Below are 18,006 nucleotides of genomic sequence, written 5' to 3' on the forward strand. Positions count from 1 at the left end.
CCGAAAGGGCTAAAAATAAATCCGAAAACACAGAATTTGAAAAAAAAAAAAAAACGGAATTTGAAAAAAAATAAAACGGATTTCATAGGGCCCTATATCCTTCAACAGAGCTCATCCTGTGACGCTTCTGTGTCACTAAGGGGCCCAGACAGGCAGTGAGCAAGAATGACAGCCCGGGAATGAGAGCTCAAGAGCAGGTAGAAACTATTGACAGGACCCTGGGGAGCAATTATGAGAGAAGCCCAAGGGTCGGCTAAAAGGAACCTTGTTTAAGTCTATTGAAAACACAGTTCTTGCTAGTAAGCTAGTCACAAAAGTAAATGTGAAGCTCAACTGGTGACAGATTAATCATATGAACTCCACTGGGGTTGTCAAACTTAAGAGTTTAGTTTAAAAGTGAATTAAACTATTTGGCTTTTCTGTCATCTGTGAATCTGAGAAACAGTAAATGTAGTCATGTGATTAACAAGCTGACCTTTTGCAAGCTTTTTCACTCCTCAGCGTTTGTATTTTCAAGCCTATAAAAATCCAACAGGAATAAATTCAATAGCTACCGTTGACACTCTGCACATCACTCTCCGTAAAATACCTGCAAATGATCAAGGCAGACAGATAATGGCTTGGAAGAGGACTCGGCTTGCTGCCCTGTGACAGACATTTCCAATTAAAAAGGGTAAATAACTTGAGATTCATCTATTTCACCCTGTCCTGAAATTTATCAGTCCATCGTGCTTTAAATCCACTCACCCCTGAAATGGTAATATCACAGATTTGGATTTCCTCGGCAAAGAAAAATGTCATATAGTTCCAATATTCTCACACTCCTAATTAAATCTTCCTGCCCTGTCTGTATCACAGCTTTCATGAGGCAATCCAAGTGTGGGAGGAAGCTAGTGATAATAGCACACCAGCATGATATGAACAGTAGCTGGGACTGACTTTGCAGAACTGTTGGATTGGACTTTGTGCTTAACCAATACCAAAGCTGTTTCACTGTATATCCACAAGCAGGAATGGGATCTAACACCTTGACCTTTTACCACCATGTGGGGTGGTAGCGCTACAGTATGTATAACTTCTAAGAACTGCTACTATGAACTACTGTATATGTGGAGCTTCTATAAGCTAGTACATGATATAAAAGAGCAAACCATTTTCCATTTTGAATACCAACCAAACACCCGAAGACTTTTACATTCCCAAGTTAGCCAAAATTGCCTGGCCCAACCATGACCCAAATCTGGCACAGCTGGTTTCACAGACTAATGCTGCAGGTGGGATGAATGGGGCGCCTTTGGCCAAAACCTTTAGTGTTAATAACTGGAGCTGATTCTGAGCCCAAATCACCCCATGTCTGCATCCCAAAAACCCAGCCAAATTTGGATCTCTGGTGTCAGAATACAACCGAGTGTGCCGATATTCAGCAGCAATCAGCTCGACTCAGCTGGCTACCTGGGCTACTGTAGATTCATTCTTTCATTGCCTTTTTCAATTAACTTAAGGCAACATTAACAGAATGCCGCATCATGATAGTGGGTACCATCCATGAGAGAAAAAAAGTCTCCCTTTTTTATAAATAAAGTGACATGACTCATTAATGTGATGAATGACCATGCAATTCCCCAGGACCTCAGCATCAAGCCTCTCCCCAACCGCCTTCAGGCGTCCCTCTTGTAGGCTATTGCGGGTGAAAGCCGAACATTTAAACGTGTGCCTCTAAGTGCTGAGGCAAGCAGGTCCGCCCGCCAAATGGTTGCTCTTTTCAGCTGTTGAAGTTCTCAAGGACCCGTTTCACTGTTAACATGAAATCATTAAATTCACCCCATCCTCAGTCACTTAGAGTTATAGGGAGATAGATAGCTAGACAAAGAGAGAATGTAAAGTTAAAGAAGAAAGAAAAGAATATGTCATTTTCAGCTGTGAAAGCTAAATAGGCCACATTCTTAGGTTGGAAATAAATAGAATCAAAACTGACACTTCTTTTTGGTCTTAATTCTTTCTTGTCGACACCAAATGTAAATTACTGCAATTGTAGTTCATAAGGAGGGGATCAACGAAATATGATTTGACTAATGGTCACTGTCAAAGTACAGGATTTAAAATGATTCTGCTGTATTAAAAATGTAATTACATCTCTAATTGTGTCAGAAAAGCTCTGATAGCATCATACCTTGAACTTGTGTGAATACACATTGAGAAGTACGCTAGAAATGAAAACTTTCAGGCAGATATTTGAATGGTGAATTATTCAGTAAAAGCTTTTGTGACTTAGAAAAGTGGACATAGTGAAATGTGTGGTATGTTCATGTATGTATAGAATGAATTTCATAAATGCAAACCATCCACAGGTGTAGTCCTTTAGATGTTCCGTCTCTCTGGCTAAAGGTAACCTTGATGTACACAAGTGTGTTTAAAGTTTAGCCATTCAGTGACTGGACTTGGTTTCTATGGGAAGCAAAGTGTAACACAAGCCAGTAAAATGAGGATGCAGCTGCAGTGCTCACAGAAGTAGCAGTATGAAGTGAAATTAATGGAAATGTATTAAAACTACTAAAGGTGTACAGAGAGAGAGAGGGCGGAGGCAGACACTGAAAGAAGGAAGAGCACACTTTAAGAGAGTTGGGAAAATAGCACTGCATGGCACAATGCACTCACGGGGTGTTTGGCTTTGCCACTTTCATTACTTTGAGCTCTGTAATCTTGATATTCAAGTAGAGAAATAGCAGGTTGAGGCCATCATGTTTGAACTAGTCTCAGTTGGGTACAGTATGAACTTACAGCTGCACTGTGAGCTTGGAATCACTCAGATACAATACTCTGCTTCTAGAAAGACGAAAGAAATGACTTCATATCAGGTTGCCTCCTTTGTATGGGGACATTGCATCCACTGGCAATCAATTTCTAAATCAATCACCTAAATACAATTTGCAATTTCTTTTACAGGATTATTTACAGAATCTGTGTATGTGTCATGAAGTATGTGTCATTTTACATGAATGATTTGATGAATTATCATCTCTTGAATAGTCTAGCAAAACTAACAAAAATGTATTATGTGAAATGCACCTGCACTTATTAATACGCAGCATGTGTTCCAGTGTGTGCTGCTTATTAATTAGTAAGTCCTGTGAAACATGTGCCAAATTCCCAGTCTGTACACCATTCAGTTCCCCACTGATATGAGTCATGCAGTCAACCTTCTGTAAAGACTTCTCTTCTATTTCTATACAGACAAAAATACATGTGATTTCTTTTTTTCATGCAACCTGTGAATGTCTGCCCTTTTATTATTCATCGAATGTGTGCATGTGTGCTAGCAAGTCTGGGCAAGTGTGTGTGCACACTGTGAAGTTTGTAGAAGAAGAAAGTTGAAGCACCAGTCAAATGCCTCCCTCGAAGAGCCGGCTGTTTTTGGCAAGCGCCCCCCTCACCTGCGTACATGGCATGAATAGAACAGAAAGCAGATGTGTCCCTCCTCATGGTAGGTCAGACTACAACGCAGTCCAGATATGTCAGGGAATTTATTACAGGGTAAAACCAAAATTAAAATTTCAACACAGAGCCATATGAAGCTTTTGCCTCAAGGGCCTGCTTTCCTCGTTCTCTGGTGTTTTAACAATAAGGCTGCACTTAACAGTCCAACTGATGCAGTCATGTTTAAGTGGCCCTTAAGTTCATCCTGTTTTGTCCAACAAAGTTAGAAGCGCCACAGATCAGTTTGCAACTCATGGGCGTGCAGGTAAACACATCTGGCCACTCCTCATCGTTATCATCATCAAAAATCAAGCACAAAAATAAACTAAAACCCATCTTTGTCAACTTGACACTCAAATGTGGAACACTGACAACCGTAAAACCATCGAAAGGACTGCGGGTTACATCACCGCATGCACTCATCCATGAAATGCTAACAGGATGGGGCCCCACTTTTAAAAACAATGCTCCATAGTGCTACTGGTGGTCAAAAACTCCACATGATACCTTTAATATGGGGACACTGGACCAGTCTACTAGGTTTAAATTTAGGAAGGATTAGATGTTTTCCTCCATATATATTCCTTCCACTTTTTCATTGTAGGTGACTTTTGCCTAGACAAATGTCAGAATCATTAAGTATGCTGGAATTTAGGAAAATGTGGCCATGATGGACAAAATTGTCCTGTAACTTTTGATAGTCTTGGGATTACTTCAGTTTGACTTCTTTTCCAACAGTATGAAAGCAGACATGCACCTGTATAAACTGCTGCCCCAGACGGGATGATCCTCTTAGTACCTTAGCAATCTGGGACACTATTCCCACTACTTACTTTTGCCAATTTGCTCCTGGGAGGCCCAGAGTCCTTGTCTTCATTAAGGGAGTTCCTCATTGATCAATCACTGTCAGAGGAGCTGCTCTGTAATTGCACTGTGGCCTAATCATGACTGAAGTCTCAACCCCCCCTCACTCTGTCACAGGTCTCAGGAGAGAGAATGTTCCATGACTTTCACACCTTCGACCTCAAGGTAGGCCTCGCTAATGCTTTTTACTCTTCCCTCTGTGGTTAATCTTTAGAGCTGTATGGTTTTATAATGTCTATTATAACTCAAATGTGAATATTGGTGGAGGTGATGAGGACAAGTAAGTTAAGATGGGTGATGTGGTATGGATATTTAGAAATCCTGATGACATCACTGCTCTGTTTCTTTCCCCACATTGTTATATGATATACATGCAACTGTTTTTAAATATTGTGAAAATTAACTTTTGCTTATCACATGCAACCAAATATCCAAAATCACTGATTGGCCATTATATTGTAGAACTACGGATAACAATATATCAATACAAGAAGTTGCACAATACAAACCCAAGTGTTGGTATAGTTCTCTCAGTTTCACCCAAGAGGTAATACATTTAAAAGTGTACATTTGCCAACAAATGTCAACTAGCAGTCTCTATTGACTTTTTCTTTCATAAAACCGTGCTGTTTATTGATTTACCTCGACAATATGGCTAAAGTGATGTTGAGCAGATGATCATGGGAGATACATTAAGCGAATACACTTAGGAGGTGATAGGAGAATGACATTAAAATACTCCTGCTCACAGTTAACTTAACTAAGAATTGCAACACAGTCAAAAAGATGTCAAGTTTTCCATTAGCTCCTTAATCTGTGGTGTCACACCGACACACAAATCTCCAGAGACACATTGGAAAAGATGCAAAATGATGTTTAAAAAAAGAGCGATTTTCTGGATTGAAATTTCTATCTCTGCCATGATATTAAACCCACTGGGATGCAAAAGTTCAGAAAACTTGATGTGAAACTTTTTTTTAAAGTGATTTGTGAGTCTCCCATTTTTGTCACTGAAAGGGGTTTTACACTGGTTCCCTAACACCAATTAGTCCCAGTCCTCTTGTAAGCTTGCATTTGCACAAGGTTATTCATGCTTACAAACAGTGATTGGACTAAATGCCTACTAGACCTGCCATAACTGTGTATGTGTAAAAGTCACATTATTTCTTCATTTTGAAAATTATTTAGACTTTTAAATTGCAATTAGCAACTCGTGTAGAGTGTTGTATGTACATGACATGATCTGTCATCTCCAAGAGAGGGCGTGAATACAATATTACCCCCTCCAAATATGCTAATGCTTTATCCCATGCCGTAATTCATGCAAATGCCTTTCATCGTATATTTTCAAATTTCATTATCTGACAGCTGTAGCACAAGCATCCGTAAGGTTTTTTTTTTTTTTTTTTGGGGGGGTCATTATGAATTCTGCTCACAGACAGACTAAGAGAATGTAGGAATGTTGAACTCTCCATCCTACGATAGTTTTATTAAACTTTGAAAACATGTTGCTAATGGGTGCTGCTGCAGCAATACATTCAAAGGATAGTATGAAAATTGCATTTTCAGCTTTTGGATCGGGTAAAGATAATTCAATGTTGTTTTATATATTTTACCAATGACGTCTAAGGAGTTGGTCAAGTTAGAAAATACAGTATATCTACACATAAATATTTGTAGACTATACGCAGTGCTAACACCACACAAAGAATTATCCTGAGTTTGACTTTACATTTGGTACATCCACACAGCCACAGTTCTGTAACTTCAACAACTAAAGTAAAAAGTGTGTTTTTTCCCTCCCAGTCTTTAAGATTGAAGGCACCTTGGCATTTACTAAGCCTGCTATGTCATTGTCTGCAATACTGTTCATGACCATGTACTAAGAGGAAAGTTTTAAATTTAAAATGTAATCAGCACAATCACCACAAGCAATCAGTTCCTCTTCATTTCACCTGATCGAGCCCCCCGCTAAAATGAGCCTGTTAAATTGAGCATCTTATCAGGCTTGGATTAAGTTTTGACTTTGATTAACATCTATAGTCAGAGTTTAGAATGTCAAAGTTCAAGTTTGGGGAAAATGTAGTTTTAAAAAATGCAAAAGCACCAGGTGTCATTCTCAAGCAAGACTTCTATTTGGAATAAAAATAATTCCACAATCACCGTGACACAGGGTTTTGCTCTTCTGAGCCATAGAATAACTTTAGTCATACGAAACAGCATAAAAGACGACTATTGAGTCAGTGAAGTTAAGAGGTACTATACATTGTGTTACCTTCAAACAGAGCTAGGCTAGCTGTGTCCCTTGTTATGCTAAGCCAAGCTAACCAGCTGCTGACTCAAATTAAATATTTACCATGACATGAGAGCGGTATCAATCTTTAAACATCAAACTCTCAGCACGAAAGCAAACAAGCATATTTCCCAAAATGATGAACTATTCCTTTAAAGTCCCCATAGACATTATGACATGAAATCACAGATTAAGTTTTTTTATAAAACTGTGAACAAACAATTCATGTTTGGAGCAGTTGTAGAGAGCACACTATCAGAACTAGGAACAAATGGCTTCAAGAAACCAACATACTGTGATACAAACTACACAGCTGCAGTTGCAGGTGTTTGTGCCACCTGCACAGCTGCCCACTACAGAGAGAAGAAGAAGAGCGATACGGAATCACACAGAACATCACACAACATTTGTATTACATAAGGTTTTCGCAAACCTGCCATGAAATTAATTCTCAGTTTACCAGAGACTTAAATTTGTAAGCAATTTGTAATTTGAGACCATAAAGTCATTCACATTGTTTGTCCACGCTGCTTCAATGGGACATGAATTTAATTGTCTATTTTCTATCTATCTTTTCGAGTTTCGCAATTTTTTGATAGCATTGTTTAATGACTGAATCACAAAGAGCAAAACATTGTCTCCCTATTTTTCTGGGTAATTATTTTTAGATAAACAGTGCTGATACAGCCTGGCAAGGCAATCAACAACTTTAAGAAAAGACTTGGAATGAATTGCATTCAAATGTATCAAAGTATTGTATTTGCAGTTGTTCATTATGAAATTCACAAAAGCAATGCTGACTGTCCAACTATAAACACTTTATGAATTTCAATGTCCACCACAGCTGAGCACATTTGAGGAAAGGCAAACCAAGCTCACAGAGGCCACGTCCAGACCTAATAAACTGTTGCCCTGTTCACAGAGGTGTGGGGAAGTGATGTACTGGGGAGAACACCTCCCCAGTACATCCTCAGACACATCTGTGCCCATGCCCCTCAAATAATGTTTCTTTTGAAGAGGAAATAGGTCAGCTGTGAATACCTTGCTCCTTCCATCCCAAAAAACCCTTTAACGCACTTAAATAAGACTAACTATGTGGATTTATTGAGTGTGATTCAGAAATGTTGACTTTTTAGTTTTTGAGCTGTTGTTTAAGAATTTCATTTTCCCATAAATCTTACATTTTAGAAGATGCTTCATTAGGAGTTGTAAAGGCACAATGATGCCAACTTGGCCCACATCTAGACACTGGATCATTCAGATTGCACCACATTGATTGCTTAATTAAATGCCCGGCTGTGTAATGATTTAGCTTGAAAGGAAATTAAATGTCTAAATACTGCAGAATCCGCTTTGAGCTGAACAGAAATCAATAGGACACAGTGCTGGAACCCAAGGTGTTTTCCGACTTGTTTTGGGTGAACGCGTTGTATTGATGCCGTCCCTCAGCCAGTTAGTCAAAAGCTCATTCCTCTTGGTCCAAAGCATTGATTGGTGGTGTACAAACAGTGTGCTTACTTTGTGCTTTCTGGAGAGGTCTAGGAAGGTAGTTTACAATGCCTTTCAAGTCAGCAGTGTGTGTGTAAAGCTGCTTTTATATTTAAAGAGGTTGGAGTACTAACAACATCTTCTTTTCTAAGAGACCATTTCATGGTCAAAACTAATTTACATCCAAAACAAAGTCCTCACTGTATCCAATTTGGAAAACCATTCAGTAGCCATGCTAGTGGCATGGCTCTATGGATGGCAGAGTCTGTTGGTCGACCACTTTGGTCTGGATTGAAATATTTCAACATCTACTGGATAGATTGTTACAAAATTTGTGTTTCATGTTACCAAGACCATGGATCCTAATGGTGATTCCTTGACCTTTCCTCTCGTACTAACATCAGGTTCACATTTGTAGTTTTTAACAGCTGTCGGATGGATTGCCATGTAATTTAGTACACACATCCATGACCCTCTTCAGATGATCTGTATCCAGCCCCAATGAACTTCTTGATGTTTGTTACAAACTATTGCTTTTCACAACTGGTTTGACTTTACAATGTGTATTATTTTTTTGTTGGCCATTAAATGCCATCAAAGCATGGCTAAATTTTTCTCATAATAACTTTCAGAGTCCAGAATTATCAGTCTTTCAGCATATTTTCAGAGTGTTTTACCATGAAAGCCTAAAGGCAAACATTAAAACACAACCCACATGGAAATAGTTCTTAAAAGGAGTGCAGCCAACTAATCTCACAAACATTTGATTGAACCAAAGACCTTTAGAAACCGCCAAAGCTGGGAAGGGCACACAACTCCTAAAATGACAACCGATTATCAAACTGCCTCTGGCTCGAGACACTGTAATCCCCCAGATGTTGCAGTCTATGAAATATGAGAGTCTGAATTAGATCTCTCAAACAATGTCAGCTTGTTTGCATTTGTAAAACCTCAGCATTTAAGTCACAAAATTAAGTTGACCCCGTCAGAAAGCTTAAGGACATGTAACAAAGCCCCTGGCAGTCTTATTACTTCATCTGCTTTCGTCTCATCTCCTCTGTGTAATAAGCTCCCACTCTAGCAAGACCACTGGGGCTAATAAGGGTTTTATCTGCTTTTGATATTAGATATTAACACCTCATCAAAGTTAAGCCAGCGGTAGGCTTGCGTCCTCCCTCCAAATTTACATTAGCCTAACAATGTCTCAAAAAGAAATCTTATCAAATTCAAATTAAGGGCGAGTTGAATAGCCAGAAGAACACTGCTACCCGTCACTCAAGGAACATGTAATTTGGTACTGCTGCAAAGAATACAAGCCTGCTTTGTAAATCACCGAGATCACAATTTTCATGCAATAACGTTTATACTTTGAATTTGCGCCTCATAATCCTGACTCAAAACATAGCACATGTGTAGCATATGAATGATGAATGTTTAGCTGCTGGGTATGAAAATAGGTCTGAGTGACACAATCAGGATTTGCTGTTTTGAAAACTCTATAAATAGCGACTCTAGTCAGCCAGTCTTTGTGAGCTTTGCCTGAGGGGAACAAGTTCGAAGCATGTGTTGTTTTGTTGTTTTCATCAGACACTCAATACAGGTTGTAACCCTGTGGTTAGTTGAAGTCATCTATGAACTTAGATTAAATGCACATCAAAACTAAACATGACTCATTACCGTTTTCAGAATTAGCTATTAGAAGATGTGAGTCAAAATGATGTTGTTTTAAGTGTCTCCCTTATTTTAGAAGTCTTATTTCTTCAGAAAATTCTCAAGGTAAATCCTGTATCTAGAGCGAGAGTGCAAAGGTTTCAGACTTCTTATCGTCCCTTGTGGCATCCTTTGTCAGGTTGTATGAAAAAAAAAATGAAATATTAACTGGAAAATATAGCTTGGAGAGATAGAAAATAAATTACTTCAGTGTGGCAGGGAAAAGAAGATTGTGATATTTATCAAGTCAAGATGGAAATGCCTGCTAAGTCTGCGCCCCTACCTTGAAAAATCAAAAAAAAAGAAAAGAAATAAAATGCCTTGGAGTACACAGTGATTGTGATGTAAAGGTGTGTGTTTATGTGAGTGCGCCTGCTTACTTGTTTTCTCAGTAATTTATTGTCGAAATATTATTGCTCAATACCAGCTATTTCTGGTGTGATATGTGCCAAAAGATACAAGCCTGCATATGACTGTAATGCTTATGCATGCACAACTTCACACTTTCTATAGTAAGAGTCTTATTAGATGTGCTTTAATTATTCTAGAGAGTTCAACTTAAACATAGTCCACAATTACTGTAGCCTAGCTGTACTCTCCAGCCTTTTAACACTCAACAGATTTTCTGTGAAATAGCTTGACTGGCAAAATCTATAATTGTACAGATAAGTGAACATGTTAGTTAGATAAAGGTTAAACTATCAGGGATATGTTCTCCATCCATCGAAAGCCAATTTTACACATTCAGCTCAAGCCATAGTGGGTGGGGAAATGGGAAAAAAAAACTGACAAGTCAATATTGATTGATCTGGAGCCTTAGCAATTACCTCCATGTGCAGAAGACCATGTTAAGGTCAGTATTATCTTAGCTCATTTTATGGGTCAGCGCTCTGGCTTAAGCTTAAATAAATTAACGGGGTAAACACTTTAGTTCACCTTGATGAAATTTACAGTAAGTGTGAAAGCTTTGCATAGGTGGGAGGTCCAGTGCCCGGGAGTGACCCTTGATATTTTGCTGAACCATCAGGAACTTGGGTAAAATGCCGTTTATAAATAACAATGAATCCCCTGCAATAAAACTGTAAGAGTATTAATAGTTAGTAATTAGTAGTAACAATATACTATATATGTGTAATGATCCTATTAAATTGATGCATTTTATAGAGTAAATAAGCCCATTTCGTTTTAACAGTTGAGTGATGACAATTACAATTATACAATTATAACTACTTTTCTAACGTTTTCAGAATACTACTGTGTGTCTTTCTGCTTCTATGCAATACACTGCTATTATACAGCAAAGACTATGTGGGTGTGGTAACAATTTTTAATACATCTTCTATTTAATTGCACTTATGCACATGTGCAGCACTGTGCCCAAATCTGCTATCATAATTTCAAATTAGGCTAACCCAATCAATCAGTCTTCTGTAAAGAAGAACTACAGCACACTCTTATCCAATAACAATAGCAAAATCCTCAACTTTGCACATTATTCCTTGACACCTGTATGTATTTCACTCGAGGCAATGGGAGGAGCATTATTAGTCAACCAAAACATTCCATCAGCTTTTGGTGCACCGGCACTCTTCTGTGTCCTTCGGCTGACTCGCAAACAGCTTTGTTATGTTCTTAAGCCCAACATGAATTCAATTTCCAATGCAATGATCTCCTTAATGAAAAGTCAATGCCCCTCACTCATTTGCAAGCTCCCAGGGGGACAGTCAAAAAGATGAATTTATCAGCCGGAGACTGTGCCCTAGGGGACACCCTCTCTTGTGATCAAACAGAATGCTACAGTATGTCCAACCAGTCCTCCATTATTACCCAGCTTGTGCTCTTAATGTGAGCCGACAGAGGAGGGATGACAGTATTGATCTAATGAAAGTGCTATTTATATTCTCACAAATCCTCTCACCAGTGATTACAAAAGCACTCCAGTATTGTGGCCAGCCTGTTCTCAATGTATTAAGTGTACAGGGGTACAGTTTGTTTGCCTCCTATGCATGCAGCGTTATCTTACCATGCTTATTCTTGCAGAGGGTTCAGCATCCTCTATTAGTCTGCATGTAACTGTGTCAATACGTGCCCCTGCTATATCTCAGGTGTCAAATTAATGCCTTTTTTCTGAACTCATATTTACCGAATATAACCCAATGTTACTTATTTTAATTTGCCATGTAGCTCAGGGTTTTTCTATAATTTCAGTGAAAGTTCTGCATTGTTGGGCTGCATCCAGTTCACAGGTTATTAGTAACACTATGTCTTGTCAGCAGCTACCTCTGTGATAAGGGGGACATGAGGTTGTTGTAACGGCATATGAATAACAGTAGATAAGCTTTAATCCCCACTAGGCTTGATGCAATGCATAGCAAAAGTGATGGGAGCACAGAACATACACGTGTAGAGAGAAGAACATGAAATAGGTTGCTTACAACACAGATATAATTCATGCTCATCACATTGATTATTCCATAAGTGCAGCTCTTGCGTAGCTTTTACTCACATGATGACCCATAATAGGAAATCATGCATAGGTTAACCACGGGTTTGACATGCATGAACATATTCTACCCGTGGCTATGCACTCATGAATAAAATACTGAAATATGGATAATTATCAACCTTATACTGTATGTTTAACTGAGTACCTCGTCTGTACATGCTGTCCATTCTCATAAACAGCTTGAGAATGGATGACGGTTTAAAAAAAAAAAAGATCAAATGTCTCAGAAAGGAGTTTTAAGGTGTGTGTGTGGGGGGAATTTTTAAAGCTTTATTAACAAAAAATCAGAAAAAAAACTTCTTGTGTTTTTTATATCTGACCTGAAACTCTGTATATGTATATGCCAGTACACCGAGGCAGCAACTGCATATATAGATTTAATCGGTAAGCAATATTTCTGTGTACTTTGCATAGCTGATTAGCTGTGTTGTTAACTGCTTAATGTTGTTTAGATTATCCAATTACAGACAGAGCACATCAATTTAAATAAATGTATGTGGTAATATGTTGCAGTAAATTAGTGTGCAAACAATCAATATCACTAGCTTTTCTCAAGCACAAAAGTTGGCTACAGTTGGGTTTATGGGATAAGAACCATGTGAGGTTCACTGAAACATAAGTGAAGCTCTATTATGGAATTGGTTACTTAATATGAAAGGAAGCAAGCGGACCAAAAACATATTTATTTGGGATAGATTTGATCATCGTCAAAAGAAGTGTGCACTTTGTCTGGAGAGGGAGATAAACTTTATAAGAATAAACTTCAGCCTTGTCGCATTACTTTTCTTTCTCGTGAAATCCCAGGTACAATATATTTTACCTTTTTTTTAACGTAAATGTTATTTCAAAGTATATAGGAGTACACATGATATTCTAACAGTTAGTATAGATGTAGTAGTATGCAGTCCACAGAAGGTGCACGTTGGTCATATTACACTTTTACAGATTGCTGTTGATCAAGCAGGCGCTGGTCTGAAATCATAAACTTTATATATCTTCAATATTATTATGTGGCAAAACTATCTTTACATCCCTGAGAAAATGCACACTATCGAGAAAGGGGTCTAATTTACTGGATCCTACACAGATAGAGGACCTCTGCTCATCTCAGTCTCCACTGTGTGAGTCTCTCTCTTATGTGGCTCTACTGCCCATAAACAGACATTGAGTGATTAGCGCTGCTCTGCCATTGACATCATTTGCATTTTAATAGACCATAATTACAACTCGGGGAAAATAAATTGCAGTTTGAAGAATGTTTGAATTACTCCAACTCTCCGGCTCTCCTTGTGAGATAGCAGTGAGCATATGCAGGAGCTGCCTGGATGGTTAATATCAGGTTTGGAAATGTACAGAGGAGCGGGATTGCAAACTGAAAAGAGCAGAAGAGGACAATGTGGGCTGAGTTAATGTCGTTCATAGCAGAAATCAAAGTTTTTGATACTGGACATGCTCTATAATTTAGGTTTGAAACCCACTGCAAATTTAGTTACAGTATGTTTTACAAAAACCAAATGAATACTTAGCCGATACAGAACGAGAACACGCAGATAGGAGTTTAGTCTTGCTTGATGATACATCACAGTATAGCTGTTGATGGACACATAGTGACTATTTCTGGAATCAAATTGTGACCTTTCAGCTACAGAACGTGTCTCTAATCACGACGCCCTCCTGTAGATTTTTGCTTTTTTATTAATTCCTGTGATAATTGCAGTTTGTCCATTTAATATCCCCCAGTCTGTCTTATCGCCGCACCTCACCTGCTGAGATGTGACACCTTCCCAGGATTTGCAGAGGAATGTCTAACCCTGGCAGCTAAAGCCCATGTGACCCTGTAAGCAAGAGTGACAACACAATAATACTCCCTGCACCTAATCTTTCATTGGTGGATTATCAGATTAGAGGCCCCAGTTGTGTATGGGCTCGGAGACTATCGAAAAAGTTGATCTGTCAAGTTTATCTTACACTTGTCGTATCAAGGCAATGTTGGACCATACAGTTGGCTGTGGATGGAAGATAAGGCCGACATAGCTGAATGGAACTGCCGGAAAATAAAAAACAAGTCTTTTCTCTTTTTACTCCGACGATGCACTTTATCTAGTTTAAGAAATGGACCCCGCCAAACGCATTACAGCTCTTTTGGATTCACCTGATTTCTTTGACCTCTATGGTGTGCCAGAGCTACTCTTTTTTTTATTTTGAAAAGAGATATCAGAAATCATCCACCAGTTTAAGACTCAGGTTAGTGGTGAGGAATCGCAAGTTTCAATGAGGACTTAATCCATCCTCTTTCAAGTTGCCCCTTTGTGGCATTTCAAAGACTTGAACCAATATAGGTTTCCTATTAATCTGTTGTTTTGACAAAGTCACAGGATATAAGGAGTCCATTATTGAACCTTTGGATGTGGTTCACTAATTCAGGCTAACTGGAATCTTTTCATTACAAAGTGAAGGCCGTGGCCTCTTCAACCGTTAACTGTCAGAAGAAATCTATGAATAACAGTCAGAGATGAGATTACTATCTTTATAAATCTAGTTTTATCGGATTTGCAAGCCAAGGTGTAAATGTTTTGACATCGCCCCTGGTAGGATGGGATTTTGAATTTCCAATTACTGGAGAGTGATCCTTTATATGAGCGGAACAATAATCAAGCATATCAACCTTAATGATGAATATTATTCACACTGTTCCGAGCAAACCTAAACAAAGCTATTAGTCTCCAGTTCATGTGTGTATGTTCATCATATATTTTTAATCATTTATGCATTTTTACCATTAGAGTACAATGTTATAAAGGGTATGTTATCTTAACCTTAACCTTAGATTATTAGAAATTGAGCATAAACAAATTTATGAATCTGTAAATAAGTTTTTAAGTTGTGGGCCATGCGGTCTGTCAGTCGTTTGGTTGGGCGACTGAACTATCTTGGCAACCATTGGATGGAAATACACCTACTGTACTGAACATTAGTATGTCAGCCCTGTAATTGTGAGCATGTTAGCATGCTGCCATAAGCATTTATCTCTAAGCACTGTGATGTCTAGGTACAGCTTAACAGAGCCATTATCATGACTGTAGACTCTTGCGCTGTGTTCAAATACCCATACTATTAACAATGCAGGAAAAATATTTAGTATGTCCTAATACATAGTCTGTCCAATGCAGTATGCCAAAAAATATTGCATGCTATTGCGTCCAGTCAGATTTTGCAGTATGCAAGTCAGCATGCTTTTTAGGCTATTCTGACCCACAGTTCTCTGGTGGGTGAGGGTCAAAGTTTAAGGCACAATGTTATGAAGAAGTAGTATGTTCCAATTGTATGCATACTGCATGCAATAGTACATACTCTGTAAAGGCAGTTGCAGTACATACTAAAAGTAAAATGAAAAAGTATGCGATTTGAAACGCAGCCTTAGTCTTAGTTATTAGCATGCATGTCTGAATACCATTGATAAACATGGCAGTAGAAGCAGTGACTTTTAGTAGAAAGAAAACAGTTGAATTTACAGGGCATTTTGTGGCTTACTCCAGCAGAATCCTCTGTCAGCCAACCTCTGCCAACTATATTCCACATTCACTGTATTTAGTGGCTCACATTCATCAAACAGTGGCTTAACTGTTTGGGGATGCATGTCATCACAGTTGTGATTCATCTAAAGCCCTTTGAGCCCCCTGAGTGTTGGGGCACTGGATTGTGCCAAACAGCCTTAGTTTGAATTTATATGTATAAGCACTAGCCTTATATTTTAGAATAGTAACAGCAGAACACCCTCCTAAAGGGATAATAATCATTTCCCTATGCCCGTTTCCCATCTTATTTATGGCACAGCACACTGGTTTGTCACTTCCAGCCAGTGTGATTATTCACCTGGTGAGCATATTATTCTAGCAAATACCACAGCTATAAAAAAAAAAAATCATATTTCATTCCAGGGGTTTGATGAGAATGCGCCGAATCCCATTTTCCCAAATATTGGGTACTCACGACAAGAATATGGCTTCCCTGATTACATTATGCCTCAGAGCAGTGTTTAGCCAAATGTGCATGACTTGCAAGTGTAATGTACAATAGGCTGCTGCTAGTGTGTCACATTAAGAAAAGAAAAAACTAGATGGAGAGAAGGCAGAACATAGAGGTCCCCTTTCATCAGACTATTTACATTCAGATGAAATCCTCCAAGTTGAATTTGTCCGTCACTGGAAATTAAAACTCAGTTAAGGTCATGTATTTCTGGTCACAACAGAGTGACTGCAGGTCCTTGAAATACCGAAAAGTCTTAAATTATATTATTTCGACTCATGGCCTTGAAAGATTTCAGTGCTTCATATATTAAATTAAATTCTGGAGGCTAAAAGAATATTATTATTTATTTATTCGTGTACGTCTTTGTTAATAATATGTCACTATAACTTAATTTAACACACAAGTGACAAAAATCATCTCACCAACTAATATTCTTATTTCAAAAGCAGACGATATTCCATATTTAAGAACAAAATCATTCCGTGATACTAAAACAAAGGGACCTCAGCCACAACTAGTGCCAGTCTGTAGCACAGATGTCCACCACATGGAGTGGACGCAACTCATTTGTTGCACTTTGCAGTTATTTATTTCTTTCCTGGGTCTGATATAGGGAAACATCTGTCCCCTTTGCCTAAGTGCCTGCTTGCATGATCCATAGACTATGTTTCAGAATCAAACACCCCCATATTGTCTGGCTCTCCAGTCCTGAGCTCAGGTGCAGAGTCCTGTTAGGCATTTGGAATGCCCTGCTGTTGCAATAGAGGCAGCAAAACCCCAACACCTGGAGACCTCGTGTGTGCCACCAGAATTAGAAGTTGTTGCCAAGCTATCACATGGCTTTGCTTTGTCTTTAAGTGACATCACACAGTACTTTGCTTTGGATTGTTTAATTCAGTGTGCTGAAATTAAAATTCACCAATCAAAAGATATATATGCAAACTTCACCTCAAATGTACTGTATATTTCAAGATAGCTATATTTAAAGTATTTGAGCTATATAACTGTTAGACTGAAAATTGTGCTATATATGGATATGCTTAATTTTGTAGAATGATTAGACTTCAATGCTTGTTAGCTGGAGTGGTGAGTGCCATTTTTGGGTCTTATTGCTCCTGTGCCCCTTTTCCCTAGTCCTTTTCCTAACAGCAGTCAGCCCACCCCTAAAGTAAATTAATTAAATGGGCATAGTGCCACACTTGTGTAACCAAATCTGATGCTCGTGTCTGTACTATTTGAAGTGTCACCGAAGATAAAGGATGTCGGAGAGGTTCTAATTCTCAGAGCCCAACCCCAAATAGCCATCTGTATTCTCGTTTCTGCGGCACTCACTAAATCAACACAGTCGACACAAGCCTGAGGATGCCTTCGCACAATCATGCATGACAACATCAAAGCTTTTCTTTATTGCCTCTTCCTTTTTCCACTCCTCAGCCCCTAAAAGCAGTGGTAACCGCGGCAAATATTATCTCTGGGGTTAGTGCAAACACTGAAAATCCTAACTGTCTCTTGTCAATGGTTTCAGTCACAGCTGATATCCGTGTTCAAGGAGGATTTTATCTTTGCAAAGGTGCACATTTAACAAGTGAACCTGCATGCATATGGATTACGAGGAAAGACTCACGGCCTGATGTGTGAATCT

General features: G+C 38.7%; 1 long non-coding RNA gene across 1 annotated transcript in view; it reads left to right on the forward strand.

Moving 5' to 3' along the window:
* LOC144534089 (uncharacterized) overlaps positions 1 to 4,500 on the forward strand; it is a 34,002-nt gene extending 29,502 nt beyond the window's left edge. The window contains exon 4 of the long non-coding RNA XR_013503508.1: positions 4,456 to 4,500. This is a non-coding gene — a long non-coding RNA (uncharacterized LOC144534089). The remainder of the gene's footprint in view (positions 1 to 4,455) is intronic.
* The last annotated feature ends 13,506 nt before the right edge of the window (positions 4,501 to 18,006 follow it).

Source organism: Sander vitreus, chromosome 19, assembly GCF_031162955.1.
Source record: "Sander vitreus isolate 19-12246 chromosome 19, sanVit1, whole genome shotgun sequence".
In the NCBI taxonomy this organism is placed as follows: domain Eukaryota; kingdom Metazoa; phylum Chordata; class Actinopteri; order Perciformes; family Percidae; genus Sander; species Sander vitreus.